The sequence below is a fragment of the Zonotrichia albicollis genome, chromosome 18 (assembly GCF_047830755.1).
Source record: "Zonotrichia albicollis isolate bZonAlb1 chromosome 18, bZonAlb1.hap1, whole genome shotgun sequence".
Lineage (NCBI taxonomy): Eukaryota > Metazoa > Chordata > Aves > Passeriformes > Passerellidae > Zonotrichia > Zonotrichia albicollis.
In genome coordinates, this window is record NC_133836.1 from 10,006,824 (window position 1) to 10,025,914 (window position 19,091).

Sequence of the window (19,091 nt, forward strand, 5' to 3'; positions counted from 1 at the left end):
GCTAAGGCACAGGAAGTTCCCCCTCAGACTCTTCTTTTTAGATAATTTATAAAAGGGAGAAAAAGCTCAGAAAAAATCCCCATCCCTGGCAGTGTCCCAGGCCAGGCTGGACAGGGCTGGAAGCAGCCTGGGACAGTGGGAGGTGTCCCTGCCATGGCAGGGGTGGCACTGGATGGGCTCTGAGGTCCCTCCAAGCCAAACCATGCCATGATTCTGCCAGAAGCTGACAAGGCTGTGTCCATTACTCGAGTCTGAGTTCTGCCTGGTGACACAGGAGGCTCCAGGGAAAGCCCTGGGCATCAGGAAGTCAAACACTGCTGGATTCCAGCAGGGAGAGGATGAGCAATGAAAAGATGGAAAAGGAGCAGCAGCCCCAGCAGCTGCCATCAGGTCACAGTGAGGGATGGCCCCACTGCCATGGGTGTAGGGACACCCCCAAAGAGCCACTGCTGCCCCCACACAGGGAGAGCTGGGAATAGCCTGAGCTCACGGAAAATGTTATCCTGGAGCTACATGCACAGCAGAAATGCTTCCAAGTTAAGCACAGTGCAACAGTTACATTGCCAAAATCTGAATTAATAGGCACCTGATTTAATGACACACTAACTCATGCTCTCCTTTATTAGGGAAAAAATAAATGAGCAGGAATCTTTCTGTTAATAGCTAACATTACCAAAAATGTTATTTCTGTTACTTTATCTCACCACAGGCCAATAGAATCAAGCTGTTAAAAGGCTATTTGAAGAGCACCAAAAAAAGGTTCTGCACTGTTTTGCTTTAAAAAAAAATATCTCAAGTATAAACAAAGCCAGATGAATGAAATGCTTATTCATTTTCAGCTGATTGGCCTCACCCAAAGGTGCTATATTTACTACAGTCCTGCAGACAGGGCAAAGAATGCAGTATTTCAGGTCTGGCATTCTTCAGCCAACAAAAAAAAAATCCATTTGGCTTTAAAAAAAAATAAAAACAAACTGATGGAGAAAACAGTTTATCCATCTCCAGTCAAATGAACCTCTCTGCCATTAAGAAAGGCTGTGCAGCTCCACTATTCAAGGTATTTAAAATGGGAGGCTAAATGTCAATACTTAGAGTTAAGCCCTAAGTAATAATGTCATTTTCCAATTAGGGCAGACGCGAGTAGTGAGGCAAGTAAATCTTGCTGGTAAATCTGCTCAGCAGGGCTATTATTTCCCAGTAATGAAAACCTAAAAACTTAGGGTGGAAAGTGAATCAACAGCAACCTGAGTTGTGCTGGTTGAACACAGAGTGATCCACAGGACCCCACAAACGCTGAGACCCCTCTGCAGACACCAGCACAGCCCCAGAGGCACAGCTTGGGTCCTGGGCAGTGTAAAACATCACAGATACACATCACAGCTCTTCATTTGGCTGGCAAGGTCACAAATATTAACAACCCAACTCTCCTGTAGATATGGAGACTGAAATAAGAATGGTTTAAATCAAGGCAGAGCACTGTAAGAGCTGAGTGCCATTAGCAGAAAAAACTTAAGTTCAAGGTATGGCAAATTTGAGCAGGTCCTTTTCATTACCAAAGTGCTGAATTAATACACTGAGAAACAATTTCTATTAGAAGCTGATTTCTGCTTTTCATCCTTGTAAAGCATCATCACAGACTCTGCATGTCCTGAAGACCCCAGAAGGAAAGATCAATAATCACACTGGCTGTGACTTATGGGAGTGACAAGTAACTCAAGATTTTGGGGGTTTGGGAGATCAGGATTCTGTTCAGACAGCAGAGTTCCCTCAATGCTAACCAACTCTCCCATTTAAAAACCATGAATTAACTACTTTTGATACACAAAGGTTCTCTCCTACCACTTAAAACTTCCAGGTGCTGTCTTAATACCAACAAAAAACACCTTGACCTGAAAATAAGAACAAAACACAACTGGAAGCATTTTTAAGAGCTAAACTGACATTTCCAAATAATCCATGGATCTAAAATTATGCCAGTCAATGAGATAAACTTGAGAACACAGAGCGTGTGGCTTGTGAAAACCCAGTTTGAACTGCATCTCACAGCACCATAGGGCTGTTTCAAATGTGCCCAGAAACTCACAAAATTAATTTTAGTTCCTAACTACACCAGGGTACTTCCCAAAACAAGGACAAAGTTTTCCACTCCATGCAGAAAAACAAACTACAGGAAACAGGGTGGACCAGCAGCAGATTCCACTCAGAGGAGGAGCAACATGACATGGCTCATGCACCCATTTTTAGATGCGTATTTTGAGGGGAATAAATTCACACCAGAATTATTTTCCCAAGAATGGCAAGCACAGAGCCCCACTTCATCACTTCAGTCTCTCCAAAACCCGGAACACAACGTAAAGAAGGGAATTCTGAGGTAAATTCAGCTGATAACTGAGTAAGAAACCTTTTGAGCTTGAAGTAAGGAAGGTGCTCAAGTTCCCCTGCAGACCCCACCCACAAAGTGACCCACAAAGTTTTGTTGGTTTGATTTGGGCAGGTTTTGTGCTGTTTTTGAGAAGCTGGAGCTCTTCCCCTTCCCTTTAATTGGTACATATGGCTGCCTGGCCAGGCCAAACACAAACCCATCATCCTGGCCTGATTCCCTCACATGAAGACCACAACCTTGGATGAAGAAGCTTTTTGGAGAACATCTGGAACTCCACGTCTTAAGCTGTTCATTGTAATTTCTTTTGGTTGTTAAGATTATCTTGCCCAGCTAACCTGATGCAAGTGAACACAACATTTGTGGTTTTTTCCAGGCATTTCACCCATTTTAATGCTTAAACCAGGCAGATTCACATACCTGGCACAGAAACTCAAATTATGAACAGAGCAGACAAAAAGCATCTCTACTACAGCCTTTGTTTGCTTAATTAATCACCAATCCAAGACACTCAGCAAAGATTTCACTCTGCTCCAGAAGCAGCAAGTCCTCTCACGTCCTTCCCTCAGATTTCTGTGAGGCAAAATGATTTACCTGGGGTGGAAGTGAATGAACAGAAGGTACCCAGTGACCTTCATTAGAAGGACAAATATTGCTGAGCATTTGGGGCTCTGCAGGCACCAGGGCAGGGCCCTGAGGGCACAGAGCAGGAGGAGCAGGCTCAGGACACGGGGACACAGCCAGGAGGGCTGGACAGGCTGACCACAAGCACAGCAGCACTCCTCAAACACCACCTCCAGTGATGGTTTTCCAAGGAATAACTCCCCAGAACGCCCAGGCTGATGGCACCCCCGTTCCTGCAAACATCTGGGTGCAGGCACAGCTGTTCAGCACCTCCAGAAGTGCAGCAATTCCCCTTTGGAGCGTTGGCTCTGCAGCGCACCTGGAATTCCATCCCAGGCTGTGCTCGGGGGTCAGGGCAGAGCTCGTGTGTGCATCAGGTCATGAGGAGTTCACACATTACTCATGCTAATAAAACCCTGAATCACAACTGTTCTGACCCAGGCCACTGCTGCACGCTGCCCCTGGGGGATGAAATCCAGCTAATAACTTGCAGGGCTTGTTGGAGATAAATGCCTTCACAAAAACAGCTTTATTTCCTGATGAGGAGCAGTAGTTTTAAAGGAAACATTCAGTTTATACTTCCCCTAAGACCACCATTTATACAGCAAAAGACAATAAACTCATTAAAAATTAAAATAAGACAACCTTATTTAAAAAAAAATAAAATAATAAGATCAGTGGGCTTAAATTCAAGAAACAATCAGTTTTAGTCATCAGGAATGTTTCAACAAGTATGAAATCAAGCCACAGGCCAGCCCTCCCCAAAGGAATAGTCCCAGTTGTGCTCTGAAATTCCACTGTTTGCTCAATATGTATAATCACAGCTACCCCAAACCATGGGCTACAGCCTGGGCTTCAGTTTAAAAGTCAAACAGCATCATTCTCACAATAGACATGTAATGAAAAAGCAAGAGGCACTGGGTGTAGCTTCCCAATAGCTTAATTTAAAACAATTTAATGAAATATGCATGTCCTTGTTAAGTTTAAGGGTAATTAACATGTCTTAGATTAGAACCTGTATTTTACCATTAAATCTAGAGAGCATTGTTAGAGTTTCTCAGGTTTATTTAACAAGATTAAACACTTTCTGTCATTAAATAAACCTTGCCTAATTAAAAATAAAGGGAAGAAAAAAGGCTTCCTGCTCCCAGCAACAACATTTCATAATATTTCATCATGGCACACTTGAAATAATTCAGCAGTACATCTGGAAGGGAGGAAAGATCTGGGAATCATTTTAAACCCTAACATACATAAGCCCAAGTAGCATCATACACAGAAATACAAATTTCATCAGATCGTCTCATCAAAACATCTCTAAAAAGCATCACAGATGGGTCATGAAATTGAGAAAATTGCCTCCCTATTTTCATCATCTTTTTAGTGTTTTTATCAGGCTCTTCATCATGTTGCTTAAAACTCCAGACCATTATAAATGGATGAGTATTATGCTGTGTGTGCTACTCAGAGGCACAAATAAGTCACTGGATTTGTTTGTGGAAGCCTCAAGAGACACCAGCACATTCAGATTTTCCTACCTATTAATGTAATGGCTTCCAAAGAGCTGCATCCATTTTGTGGTTTAAAGCTATTTTTAGGTACTTTTAAAAAAGAGTTTATATTTTGACCATCACATAATCAAGAAAAATAAAACAAAAAACCCAAATAGCAACTGACAAATCTATTCCCAGAGTGTCCAGGGTGATGGTGCAGTGAGATCTGAGCTGCTCCTCTCACCTGCATCACAACTCAGAGCTGCAGCATCCCCAGGGACACTGAAGCCACCACAGTGGCCACCAGGTCATTTCAATAGCAAACAAGGCTGAAACCTCATCCCCACCTCCAGTTCAGGTTTTCCTGAAGTCTAAGAAGTGACTGCCACAATAACTCTGAACACAACAGAATTCTTTGTATTTTAAAAGTAGTTTCCTTATCATGACTTAGATGGCCTGGTTTCTGATTTGTCCCTTAAAGGCAGAAACTGCAGGGACTGTTAGATTTAATGACCTGAGGTGAACATATAATTATGTTACTGGACAGTTGCTGTGTGCTAGGCAAAGAAAAGGTCTGCTTTAGGACAGGCACAGGAACATATTTATGTAATAAAAATCCTGTGATGCCATTTGGGGCAAAATGTGATTTCATTATGTAAGTGCAGGGCAGTGAGTGAATCCTGGTGTAGCTACATGGATTCTGTCATAACATTAGCTGACTTTGAAAAAGGAGTTTTCTATTTTAAAATCCTGTTTATTCTCTTTGTGCAAGAAAACATAAACTCAGGTTCTGATTTTCTGGCAGCTGCACCACAGTAGAAGTGGCCAGAAGGAATCATGCAGGAGGTCCTTACACAAAATAAGGAAAAAGACACAGGCTGTGTGCATGAAGGAGGAAAAGACATTCCCTGGTCAGGCAGGGTGAGAACACCTCTCACAACAAACCAAATTGTAGGGTTTCACTTTTTCTTCTCTTTCAAGGGACAAGGGAAGGTGTATGTGAAGCATGTTCTTCAAGAAAATCCAGGAATATTCACCATGACTGACCACTAATAAAACAACTGTTAATAAACAATAACTATTAATAAAACAGCCTTCATAAAACAGCCCCAAACATCAATTTTACAGAAGGTGAGTTGCACAGTGCTGAGGATGCTGTTCCTCCTCCTCTCCATGGATAAAAGGGAAATGTTCCTCATCCTGCCCTACTGCAGCTGGTTTATTAAGCAGAGAAAGCCACAGCATTCCAACACATTTCCACAACATTCCCAAGCTGGCTTTCCACAATTCCACGATAAAAATCCCTCAAGGCACCTCCTTTTCACTGTGTTAGAGTTCCCCCTTTTCCCCCTGAATCTGTCCCTGCTGCAACTTCTCCTTTCCGAGCCCTCCTTCCTTCCTGCCTGCTCCGTGCCAGGCAGAGATAACAATTCAGGAAACTGCCCTGGGACTGCTTCACTTCATCATTTCTGCTCCTCCTGCCCTCTGCGACTGCAGCACACCCAGCTCTGACCCATTTACAGGCACAGCCATTAACATAAACAACAGGAATTTGTTCCATGCTGGTATCTGCAGAAATGGCTACACCTGTTCCATTCAGGTGCCAAAGTCTGCTTCTAGTTTAAAGTTTTCTAATTAAACTAGAAAAAGCTTATTTGGGAAAACCCAACAAACTCCATTTCGCATGGGAATATTATTATTAAGGGATGATAGACTTAGTCTAGCAGGTAGCAGCCAAGGAAATATCAGTCATTAATATTACATGAGTTACCCACTGGCTTTCTAAGTTTATTCTTTTATAATCTGCAATTTTTATGGCCATTAATAAAAGACATGGATAGAAGTGAAACATGAGTGGCTAACATCCAAAAACCTCATTATTATTATCACCTAATAACTGTGTCCAAGGAGAGAGTGTTTATCCTCTATGAAAAGAGCACTGGATGGGTGAAAGTCTGGAAAGAAGGAGGATCATGTGCTGCTTTTATTCACAGAGAACTCCAAGCTTGCTGTATCAGTCCTCACATGTATTTATACAACAGCCCCCTCATGGATCCCCCTTCCTCAGGATCATCTGAACACCCTTGTGACAATGACAGCCCTTAACTGCACACACAAGTTATCCCAGTTATCATGAAAATAACAGTGTCATGGTTAAGAAAGTAATAAATAGATTTTTTCCTGCCACAATACAGCAAACCACCCCCAAACAGCACGACAGAGACTGCTGAGATGGGAATAAAACCCACAGTGAATGATGCCAGTTTTTATGCAGGATTATAACTGGATTATAACTGGGAATAATGAATGGCTCCTTCCAGTAGGAGGCTGTAATGGAGATCACGCATGACAGGGGGGAAAAGAAAATTAAAAAATAAAATTAGGAAATAATAAGGAAGAAAAACTTTAATATACTGTCAAATAGGTCCATTACAAGTTCCAGAGTAAAGCTATGAAAGAATACAAAAAAACCCAAACAAACCAAAACCAACCCCAAACCAAAATCCTACAGAATTCTAAACTGATACAACTCATTTGCTTTAACAGATTAAAAATAAATCTGAGTTAAGACTGAAATTACAGCTGCCATACCATGACATTATGCCATTATATGAGAATATACAACACTCATACACTCCTTAAATAACTGAGATAACTCTTGGATAACTGAGAGGTCCAGGTCTGTGATTTCAGCCTTAAGTTTTGTCATCTTGGGTTTTACCAGGTCAGAAAAGGCCCTCAATGTTGCTTTAATGCAGAAAAAAATACAATTTTAAATTAGAACTGGAAGGCAAACAAAAATTTGTTTCACTGAGCATTGGAATCAGATGTGTAAAATGAATTTAACATTGCAGCTCAAGTCAGAGCCTTCTTCAGGCAGAAACAGTTTTGGTTCCACCAAAGGGAGGTTGGCAGGGACAGGGAGGAAGTCACCTGGATTAGAATGCACAGCTGGCACCTGTCCCCTCAGCATTCTCTATTTTTTAAATTAGCATTGCAGCATTGAAGAATTTTACAGAGTTTTAGTTCTCATTTGAAATAATCTATGCTTAAATTTCATTTTTTCCACTGGAAATTCCACATGCAAGTTTCAGTGCTGCATCCTTGGGCACAGGGACATCCTCAGAGGAGCTTTAATGTGCTGAGATTTAATATTTCAGAGTTTTAAAGGCAGAGAGGAAAAAAAAAAAGATCAGTAAACTCCAACTACTTGGTGTAAAGAAAACAAGGCAGAAGTAAGAGGAAAATATGGGATGTGAGTAATCTTCTCAGAGGCAAAGAAAGTAGAGTCTGTCTCCCAGGACCTGGTGGGTCCTTTTAGGAAAAGTGGAAGGTAGATCACCATGGAAACAGAGTATTTTATGAGGTACTTCAGCAGTGCAATTTGCTATGATAGGAACATAATCAGGAGAGCAGAATTCCCTTCCAACTAACTAGAAAAGCTTTTAGCACAAACACCAAGTGCATTTCTGTCTGCTGGAATTCCCAAAAAACGAAAAACGGGTGCAGCACAAGGCATCACGGATATCAGCTGGAGAAAAAACATCAGCCAAGCTCCAGTTCCATTTTCTGGTCACTGATGGAGCCTCCTGAAGGCTCCCAGAGCCCAGGGAAGGGACAAACTCCTGCTGGAGTCCCCAGATCACATCAGGTCACTGCACAAAAACCCCAAGTGACAGCACTGGGAGGGGGCTGTGGGACAAGGGGAGATTCTGGGGGTGGCACTGATGGACACTCCTGGCATTTGAGGGCAGGGAGACAGGGAAATTCAGGTCAGGGACATCATTAAAACAAGAAAATATCACAAAAAGGATAGCAAGGCAAAATGAAAGGGCACCATAATTTAGAAATATCTCTGTTTCTGCATGAGAAGCCAAGGGACTGGCAGCTGATGTTGGAATGTGTGCTCAATGGCTAACAAAAATTCAGGTTTATTGGCAAACACTGCACAGGAAGAACCATGTGGAGATTGCTCTAAGATGTGACTGAGCTTTATTTTTGCTCTAATGATAATTTACTATTTTGAATCGCCACCAAAAAAAGCCATTGAGCAGTTTTCTATTTTTGAGATGAAGTAATGGCACAGATTTGTGTGTTCTGAATTAGCAGCACCAAAAGGGTTTTGGTCACTTATCTCAGAGATAACTTTAATTCACAGCAGAGTTGATAAAAACACACAGCCAGGTCCACCTTGAGTGACTCAGACCTGAGAGATCTCACCATAATTTAGAAATATCTCCATTTCTGCATGAGAAGCCAAGGAGCTGGCAGCTGATGCTGAAATGTGTGCTCAATAGCTAACAAAAATTCAGGTTTATTGGCAAACACAGCTCTAAGATATGACTGAGCTTTATTTTTGCTCTAATGATAATTTACTATTTTGAATCGCCACCAAAAAAAAGCCATTGAGCAGTTTTCTATTTTTGAGATGGAGTAATGGCACAGATTTGTGAGTTCTGAATTAGCAGCACCAAAAGGGTTTTGGTCACTGATCTCAGAGATAACTTTGTGACAAAAACACACACAGCCAGGTCCACCTTGAGTGACTCAGACCTGAGAGATCTCAGCAGCACAACAGGGGCTGCTGAAATGCATTTGGTACAAAAATAGGGTAGCAGACAGCAAGTGGTAATATTTTCAGCTACTCTACACATTGCTGAATTTTAAATTAATTGTAACCACACAGGAAAAAGACCTGGGGGTTGCTGCAGACAGGCTCTCTGAAAACATCTGCTCAGCAGGCAGAGGCAGTCAGAAATAGGCAAATGGAGTGTTGGGAGAAATGCAATGACAAAAGTAAGGATGGACATAAAAACATTACATGTTTCTATTCTGGTTATAGCAACAAAACCTTCTCAGCTGATGAATTCACCCATTTGCAGCTCTGAGAGCAAGGCTCAGATGGGAAACAGAGAGGTTTCCCTCAGTGAGGAGCCCCAGACCAAGGCAGGGCCCAGCAGCTCCTCCTGGGTTGGTCCCCATCCCTCAGGAGATGCAGTCCAGGACCCTCCTCAGTCACACACAAGTGCACCACACATTTCCCTGTGGATCTACCTCAGGAGCTCTCTCTCCATCCAGAATTTCACAGTAAATCCCTGGCAGGCTCCCACAGCAATCCAGCACATTCCCCCCCCACTCCTCCCTCTCCTTCACACACACCTGCCCAAACCAACTGAACTCCAAACCTGCTGCTACCATGACAAGGAACAAAAAACCTGCTCTAAGCCACATTTACTGGTAAGAAATTATCCTTGCCAAATATTATAATTCTATTTGATATGGCACTTCAGTGTATTCCAACATCTAGAGCGACAGCTGAAGAAAATGAATAAAAACTCTTGATTTGTTTTCATCTAACAGACAAATTCCAGTTATATTTTCTAGGAAATTTGGAATATATTTTCTAGATCTTTGGAACTGTCAAACTTGTTCCAAGGATGTTCTGGGAACCAGAGCCATGTGAAGGATGGTTACTGTAGATAAAACACTGATCAAAACCTCAAGCAGCTTTCTGTGGATCCTGTCACCACCAAGGCTGGCTCAGGGCGGGTCCCCACTGACAAACAGCTACATCTGACCATGGCCAGAGCTAAAATATTACAAATATTGCCATGAAGCATCCCAGTATTCCACAATTTCCTCATTTGACCTAAACAACTTTCTCAGAGCCACTTGAGCAGCTAAAGCCCAGTGCTTTCCAGACAGAGATGTTCAGGCATCACTTGACCACTGAAAGCTTTGTTTATTTGGACAGATATTGAGATAAAATAGCTCCAAAGCCACCATGACTGTGTGAGCAAGGCCCCAGTTACACAAATATTATTTACATCCTCTGCTGTGGCAAGGCTGCTTTGCAGGGAGAAAAAACCCTGAGATCAAGACCACCAGATAAGGCTGGGTATCCTTGATTTTCAGTCTTGAATTTTGACAGAAAAACTCTAAATTTTCTATTTTTAAAAACTGCTCCGCTACATTTTTTCCTTCAAGCCTTGCCTTGAAAGCAATGCTAAACAAAGCAGGCTTTGAAGGCTGTAGTAGAATTTCAGTATTGTAATCTTAAAATCTCATGCAATTAAGCAATTATAAACTTTTCTAAGAGAAACCAAAATGGTCTTTTTGCTGAATAAAACATCTATATAGTTCATTCACTGATATGATCTCGATGCCCTACTTGTTACCTTTTTAATCAGGGAGGAAAAAAAGCCTGAATGGGGATTAAACAAAACATGAGGTTTTTGTCTAAAGACAACTAATCTTAACTGCTCCAGTAAAGCTTTCATCACCAGGAATGTCTCTGCCAACTGTGTTTTCCCCTGCAGGCAATGTTGTTGGACTTAAATCAGAAAAAAATCAGTCATTTACGTCAGTCTATTCCAGTTCTGCTTTCTATTAAGACAGACTGGAGTCCTTCCCCAGCAGCAGGGCTGGATAGAACTCCTGCTTTCCCACATTTCATGGTGTGAACCTCACCTGCTTAAATTCCTCCAAAAAATGTATTTATGTGAGATACAGGGTTCAAAACCACAAAATACACACAGCATTAAAGGCAAGTTCTTCTGAAATAATCCAACTTTTTTTACCCCAGTTAAAAATACACAAACATCTATTCAATCACTCCCTACTTTGTGATTACAGTTTATTTTCCATTTAACTTTCACAAGATTTTGGGGAAGTGTGTGTTGAGGAAAAAGAGCAGCAGGGAAACGAGGTTTGAGACCTTTGTTAAGCAAGACATCAACAGATGAAGGCAATTTTCTCCTGATAAAGAATATCACCCAACCCCACTGAAGCCCCAGAAGCACCAGAGGTGCCCACAGGATAAAGGTCTTCTGCTGTTTGATGATATTCTGCATAGCCCTGAAGGTATTTGTGCAGGGAGATGTCAGTGCTCATGAGAAAATACTCATTTTTGGATCCATAACAAGTTTATGTACAAGAAAAAGATGTTCAGTTTCCCAGAGAGATGGTCCCCTCACTTGACCCTTCAGAGAATATAAATATTATTCTGTTTTGCAGATGGGAGAAATTAAGGGTGTTTTGCCTGACAGTGAACATTTTCAGAACCATTTTATCAGGCTTAGCCATCCTCATACCACAGAGAGGAGCCTTCTTTTTTGTGACAGATATATACTTTAAACAATGCTATTCTGTGTTTTTTATAACCTAGAATTGCTTTTAAATATCTAAAAGAAAGTCCATGTGAAGGATTCTGCATCCACACCTGTCAATTCAACACCCCAAATAACAGTAATCCTCTAAAAAACACAGAAAGGGTATTTTTAAGTGAGAGAATAGACACAAACTTAATTCAAATGCTGCTACATCCTTTGCCTTCCCATTCCCTGAAGCCAAATTCCCTCAGCAGAGCTTCCCTTTTCATGACATGTTCTGTACAAGAGTCTCAAACACTAATTAAGCCTAACAGTCCTCAGAGATGTGAGCACAGCTATAAAAAGGTTTCTGGATCGAGTGGCTACTGAAGGAACTGGCATCTGATCAAATTTTCAAGACTTATTCTCCCTGCTTTATGAATAAATCAAGGAATTCCCACTTTTTGAAAGTCTCCAGCACTGCTTGGTGCCTGGTGTACATATTAACAGCCCTGTTTTATGGATTCAGCATCCAAGGCAGAATGAACCTGAGGGGATATCTGTAGTAAAACTATGAAAGGATCCAATCCCATCATCTAAGTCAGGAATTTTTTTAGTTGGGGACAGTTTCTCAATTGCAGGGCTCATTATTTTGTTCTGGTTAATTTTGAGCACAGCTGAGCCACTCTATGAATGAAATATGTTTTTCTGCAGACTGAGGCATAGTGCCACTAACCAAAGGAATGAAAAATTCTGGTATTAACTAATAAATTTGTGATAGTTCAGTCTTCTACTTATGGTCATGTCAGCCCAAAATGCTGAAGGAGGGCAGGGGACTTTGGAAAGTCACCTGGATCAGGGTCATTACTGTACAGGACCTTATAGGCTCCTAGAAAAGGATACTCTAGACAGGAATAATGAGGAAAAAACTCCTTTATGAGTCTTCCTAACTAATCAATACCTAATACAAATGTATAACTATATCTGACAGCAAGAATGGTCATAGAAGAGCTACCCTGAATTTTACACATGTAATTTTAAAGCCTTCACGGGAAGCTGCACTGAACTCTCCTGCTAAAGTTTTTTGCATTAAATAACTATACATTTTGGTGATTTTTCCTTATAATGCTGAGAAGAATTAACATTTTCAAAAGTGCAACTACAGGGGAAAAACACTGAATATTTGTATACAAACAGCACACACCAGAACTGCATACTTCTAACCCAGCCAAATTTAAGTATTACGTGACTTTGGGAAAAATAAATATCAGCAATAACCACAGAACTTATCTTGCAAACTCAAACACAGAAGCTTCAACCATTTGAGATGATGCTGTTGGAACAACTCAGCTCCACATTTCTTTGGTGAGAAGGGAACTTTCCCACAGCCAGGCTCCAGAGCAAGCCTATACTGTGCTTAAACTGTGCATGAATGATAGATGAAGGCCAGCAGAGGAACTGCCTCTGCTGCTGCTGCTCTCTAGGGAAGTGCAGCGTGCTGAGGCTCAGCTCCAGGCTTCCTCTTTCCCTCCCTGTCCCACCTACCCCAGGCTGGGCTGGGCACCACCAGCTGAGCCTGGCTTGGCAGAGCTGGCTCCTTGGCCTAAGGCAAGGCTGCAGGTCCCCACTGACTCCCTCCAGTGCCACGCAGCAAAAGCCGTTTCTGCAAGAGGCAGAAAATCACTTAAGGACTCGCCCTTCTCCCAGGAAAACCTTCACTAACAATGTAATTCCAGCCCTGCTCAGATATTTCACTGTGTGCCCCACAAGATAAGGCACACACTGCTCATTTTGTGTTTCTGAACAAAGGAACTGCCACCCAAAATCAAGGGCTGGGAAACCCAGCCAGTGTTTTTCTGTTCATTTCTAGATTAGCCCCCAACACCAGGATGGGCAATTTTCCCAACCTGGCAAACCTCATGTTAAAATACAACCATAAAACACATCAGGGAGATACATACCACCCATCCTGGGCAGCCAAAGGAGTAAACTCAGGGAATACTCCCCAAGCATGAGATGGTCCTGTGTCTCCAGATCTAACAGCTTCTACACAAAGGAGGTGGATCAGGGCATCCTACAGCGCCCTGTACACCAACAGCCTGGCACCCAAACCTTTACATTTTACTCTCAACCCTCACTTAGCTATGGAAAAGGGGAGGCCATAAGGATCTCTTGGATTTGAAGTGGGTCTGGACATGACAGCACTCCACTGACACTCTGGGGCTCCTCTGGAGCACCACGTGCCTCCAGGCAAGATCCATCCCTGCGTGGGAATCCAGAGTTCCACATGGGAGGAAAGAGGAACATCAGCTGCTGAGGCAGCAGGTTGGGTTTATTTGGATAATGCTGCAATGAGAACTGACCCTGAGGCTCCACAGGGCAGAGCTGGGCATCTCATCTGGCACATAGGAGAGCCACTCCCTTCAAACCACCTCTGCCCTCTCCTCCACCATGGCAGGAGGGAGCTCTGCTCCATGCCAGGCACCCAGCACTCCTTGTCTCCTCAATCCCAGCTCACTGGACATGGCAGCAGGGCACAGCTCTAGGAGGAGGTTGATCCCATCCAGGGGAATCCCACTGAGCCCAAACCTGCACTGTGACACCCTGCAGAGGCCCTGTGAGCCTGCTGGCCCTGGCACAGCACCTTGGTATTGGATTTGCTGGGAATATATGAAGGCAGAATGATGCATCTGACTCCATGTTCTCAGAAGGCTAATTTAGTACTTTATGATACTATATTATATTAAAGAATATTATACTATACTAAAGAATACAGAAAGGATACTTACAGAAGGCTAAAAAGATAATAATGAAAACTCCTGACTCTTTCCAGAGTCCTGACACAGCTTGGCCAAAGAGTGAACACAACTCACACCAGAATCCAATGAAACAATCACCTGTGGGTAAACAATCTCCACACACATTCCACATGAGCACAACACAGGAGAAGCAAACAAGATAAGAACTGTTTTCCTTTTCTCAGAGGCTTCTCAGCTTCCCAGGAGAAAAACCCTGGGTGAGGGATTTTTTCAGAGAATGTGAATGCCACACTCTTATCTCAGGGTGGAAATGGGGGTGTGGATTCTATTTGTCATCTGTCAGAGGTGGGGCAGTTATCTCTGTTCATTAGGCAGCTTTCTTTATCTCCCCCACAGCCAATCCTCCCTCCAGGAGATCTCTTCTGTTCAGGGGTCATTAATTATTAATTATCTGCTGTCCATGACCACTGAGTGTCCCTGCAGGGCTGATCCAATCCCAGCATCCCATGGGGAGATGCCCCGCCCAGGGGAGGAGCCAAGCATTCCTACCTGGATCCAATCTGAGCCTGGCACAGCACAGCAGCCTTTGCCCCCTGCATTGCCAGAGGAGCAGCTTTCTGCTGCCCTGCATGGCCAGAGGGAGCCCAGGCCCATCTGCAGCAGCCCTGGAGCTGCAGAGGAAAACTCCCCCCTTGTGCAGGATCCCTGCTGCAGCAGAGCCACAGCTGGCACTGCAGGAGGGCTGAGCCCCCATGGATGGGGCTGGGACACCCCCTGGCACACAGGGGACAGGGACTGCTCTCACTCTTTTATTTTTATTTTTGTTTGTACTATTGCATTTGTATTTTTAGTTTTCCTAGTAAATAACTGTCGTTCCTATTCCCATATCTTTGCCTGAGAGCCTTTTCATTTCAACATCATAATAATTCAGAGGGAGGGGGTTTACATTTTCCATTTAGAGGAGGCTCCTGCCTTCCTTAAGCAGACACCTGGATTTCCAAGCCAAGACACACTCCCAAGCCCATTTGTGTATCTGGGATCAGCAGGAACCCAGGAACTCCCCAGGAGCACAGAGCCACTGCCAGGGACACAATCTGCTGCTGCTGAGGAACTGGAGCTGCTGCTCAGCGACATGTGGCTCAGGGTCACTTTCAAGAGCATAAAAACCAAAAAAAAAGGAAAAGAAAAACCATGGGGAAGGTTTCTCAGAATTATAAAGTACTAAAAATAGAGTCACTCCCCCAGTGACAGCAAGGTAAAACTGAAATTTCAAAGCAGAAACACATTTTCACAGAAGTGCCACAGGACAGAAAGAAAAGAAAGCACCATCACCTTTATAAAGATTCTGCTTAAGCATCCTCATTAAAAAGAGCTAAATAGTAGCAGTGTGTAATCATTACAGTAATCCAATATATTTTTGTGTCCCCAACACTCAATTAATTTTATTGAGACTCCAGAGCTACCATACACAGCTTGAGAGCGTGTAGCATCTGCTACTTCCAAGATGAGTCATGGTAGGAAATTCCCCTGTATTTTCTAGGAACCAGTCAGGCAGCCAGTGATTGAAACAGTGCTGTGACTGTATAGAACACCCACACAAATGAGAAGAAATAACTTCTATCAATAAATGTACATTATATTTAATGTACTCACCGCAGATTTCAAGTAAGAGATTACAATTAGAAAGACTGTTTTGGGAAAACATTCCCCAGTTTCATTTGAATGCAATGTAAATTTTGCCAAGAAACATTAAAGGTCAAAAGAGACTGGAAGAAGAGAAACTAATTTAAATAAATTGCAGGAATTTGAGGACATTTTGAAGAAGGGAAGTAAATATGCAACACCCCACAGCACTTGCCTCCATTTTCAAGTGCTGCATCACTAACTCGATAATCTCTTACCACATCTGTCCCTCCCTCAGCTTCAAATCATTCGTTTTTAGGGTTTTTTTTCTATACTAATATAAAAGTATAGTTTTATCATTAGTATAAAAGTAATAATTTTTTTTCAACTCTCCCCCTGCGCCTTCTCTTTTAGACAAAACTACAGAGGACCAAACTCTCACGTTCTGACTTCACTCCAAAACACCAGACTGGAAATGCTTCATTTTCCACAGCCACGCTGCCTCCTGCATGCCCAGATGTTCCAAATCACGGAGATACTTTGTGCTCACTCTGCCAACAGCTGGATCTGTCACTGTGCCCTCACTCAGACCTGTGACAGCCCCACAAAAGCCTCTCTGAGGACACATCCACAGCAGCTGCTGCCTCCAGACTGGCCCCAGGAGTAAACCCTGAACTCAAAAGCATCCTGGTCATGTCCACCTCTCACTTCCAAACAAGTTAACACAGGCACTGTGATGTGCAAAATTTAAATTTACCTGAGGTAAGCCAGAATAGCTGGGATTTGAAGAGCCAGATGGCCTCTGAGGAAGGAATACAGCCTCACTGACAGCACAGAACTAGTTCTTGCTTAGCAGATATGGAGTCTTTTACTAGGCAAAAAAAAATTCAAGGTGCAAACCAAACTTGGGAAATTATTTTATACTGTGTTGATAAATTTTAATATTTTTAGTCCACGATCAAAACAGCTGCAAAGAAAGCACATGGATGAAGAGCTGCAATGAAGATTCACAGTTTTGGAGCACTGGTTGTGTATTACAAATTAAAGACACATTTTTGGGTTTGACTTCTAATCAAGAGCTCAGCCATTTGTGTGCAAGCAGGCAACTAATAACCCTTCCAGATAAGGCCTGGGGCTCCTAGAATTACCAAACAGCAGCAGGCTCACCTTCAGAGTACACCATGGCCTTCTTGAATTACCAGGACTCTTGATAAAAATCCAGTAGGACAAAAGAGAAATTCCACCTCACTTTTGAATACCTGAAAGTCACAACCTCATTCATCAATGGAGAGAGCCTAAAACAAACCCACCACAAAGCAGCACCTGGAAGGATTTCTGCTCACACAAGACCATGGATACAGAACAAGATTCACTCATTTTCACCAAGGGACTGCAAAGAGGGACACAAGCCCTTGGTTTGGGGACAAAAAACTATTTGCTGTCCCAATAAAGAGATAAATCCAGAAGGAGAGTTTGGTTTTACTGAGAATGAGCCCCCAAACTCATGCAGGCTCTCTGCAACCCCAGACCAGTCTTCAGCTTTCTTAAGGCAAAACTTCTGGTGAATTGTGACCCACTTATCTGCAATATTTAGACTGACAGTGAAGTTCTCCAAGCATGAACTTAAATACATATATTTCTACCAAGTTTAGCTAAATGTGGCACCCCATTTGAATAGTCTGCCATGTTACAATAATAAACTAGCAGCAGTATGTCAACAAGGACAAAGAACTACTAATACACAGAGTTTTCCCCAGCACCCACAGAACCCCTTGCCAGCATCAGATGTCAACTGAAATTATTTTTCCCCCCAAGATATTGAATTTTCTTTAGAAGACTTCTGGTCAGGGGCTTGTCAGAAAACACCTGATGTGATGTAAAGCAAAGCTGGAATTCTTTGCAAATATTTACACTAAATTAAGAGTTTGTTCCAAAGTATCAGATCACTACAGTTGGCAGCAATAAAGCAAAGGCACAGAGCAGGCTGCAGGAATCCATAGCTGCTTTTGGTTCTGAAGAAGAGTATCAATTTTATCAGAATTTCTTCCTTTTCAGACATCATATGGCCTTGAGTTGCACAGCAGCACTCATTCAGTACCAAAGCAGAATCCCCAGATGTCAACCCAATCATATTAATATAGTATCTTGTTTATAGCTGCAATCAGTGCTACAAAGGGGAGATGAAGACAAGAAATCTGAATATTATAGCCAAAACTTCCATGTTCACAAGTCTATCCAATTCCCAGGTCCCTCCTGCTTTCCCAAAACCACAAATCCAAATTCCCTGAAGCGCCAGGAAAGAGCACAGACAGGCCTGTGCATACCATGGCCTCCATTTGCCCTTATGCATTTTAAGTTATGCTACAGGAAGCAGCACTGAAACACAAACCAAACCAGATTTGTCAGAAGTCTCTGGGACTCTGAAGAGCAGCTCATGGGCAGCTGTTACAGGAAACCTGCTCAGCAAAATGGCCAGAACACATTTGTCATGTGTCACCTCTCTGGGGAAGTGCCAGCTGCCTGCCCAGGAGTTGGCATCAGTAGGAGAAGTGTGGGCAATGTCAGTAATTATGGGCATTATATAAGGTGTGCTTGCAACACTCCCATTTCCTTCTCCATAAAGATTAAAACCGTGGCTTCTAAGTAGCTTAACTGTTTGATGGAGGCAAGCACAGCACTGCTGCTCCCAAGAACTGACTCTGCAAGCCAAGGTTTCAGATCCAGCAGTGTTTCCCAGCAATAAGGGCTGCTGGCACACGAGGTCAGTCTGGCCAGGAGCTGCACCTCAGGAACACCTGCAGAATCCATGCACTGACCTGGCTGCCCCAGTTTGAGTTTCAGCTGCCAGTGCCCACGGATCACAGCATCCCTGAGGGATGCAGAAGGAGCTCAGTTCTCAGCACAGCACTGCACAGCCTGAATTAACTCACAGCAATCCTACACTGCACCTCAGCGCCCACCTCACCTGGATAAAAGGAGGACCCAAAGATTTCACTGGATGAGTAAGTAGATTTAAAATGCTCTTTTCCACAGAGGATGATTCAGCTACCCCACTACACACACACAGACATGTATAGCTTCAAAATGCTTTTTAAAAAAAGTATCAACCCACCCAGAAATC

The 19,091-nt window shown here is 42.8% G+C and overlaps 1 protein-coding gene across 4 annotated transcripts in view; it reads right to left on the reverse strand.

The window, feature by feature from the left end:
- The window catches only part of TAOK3 (TAO kinase 3), a 76,529-nt gene that overhangs the window by 43,490 nt on the left and 13,948 nt on the right, over nt 1-19,091 (reverse strand). The gene's annotated exons all lie outside the window — the stretch shown is intronic.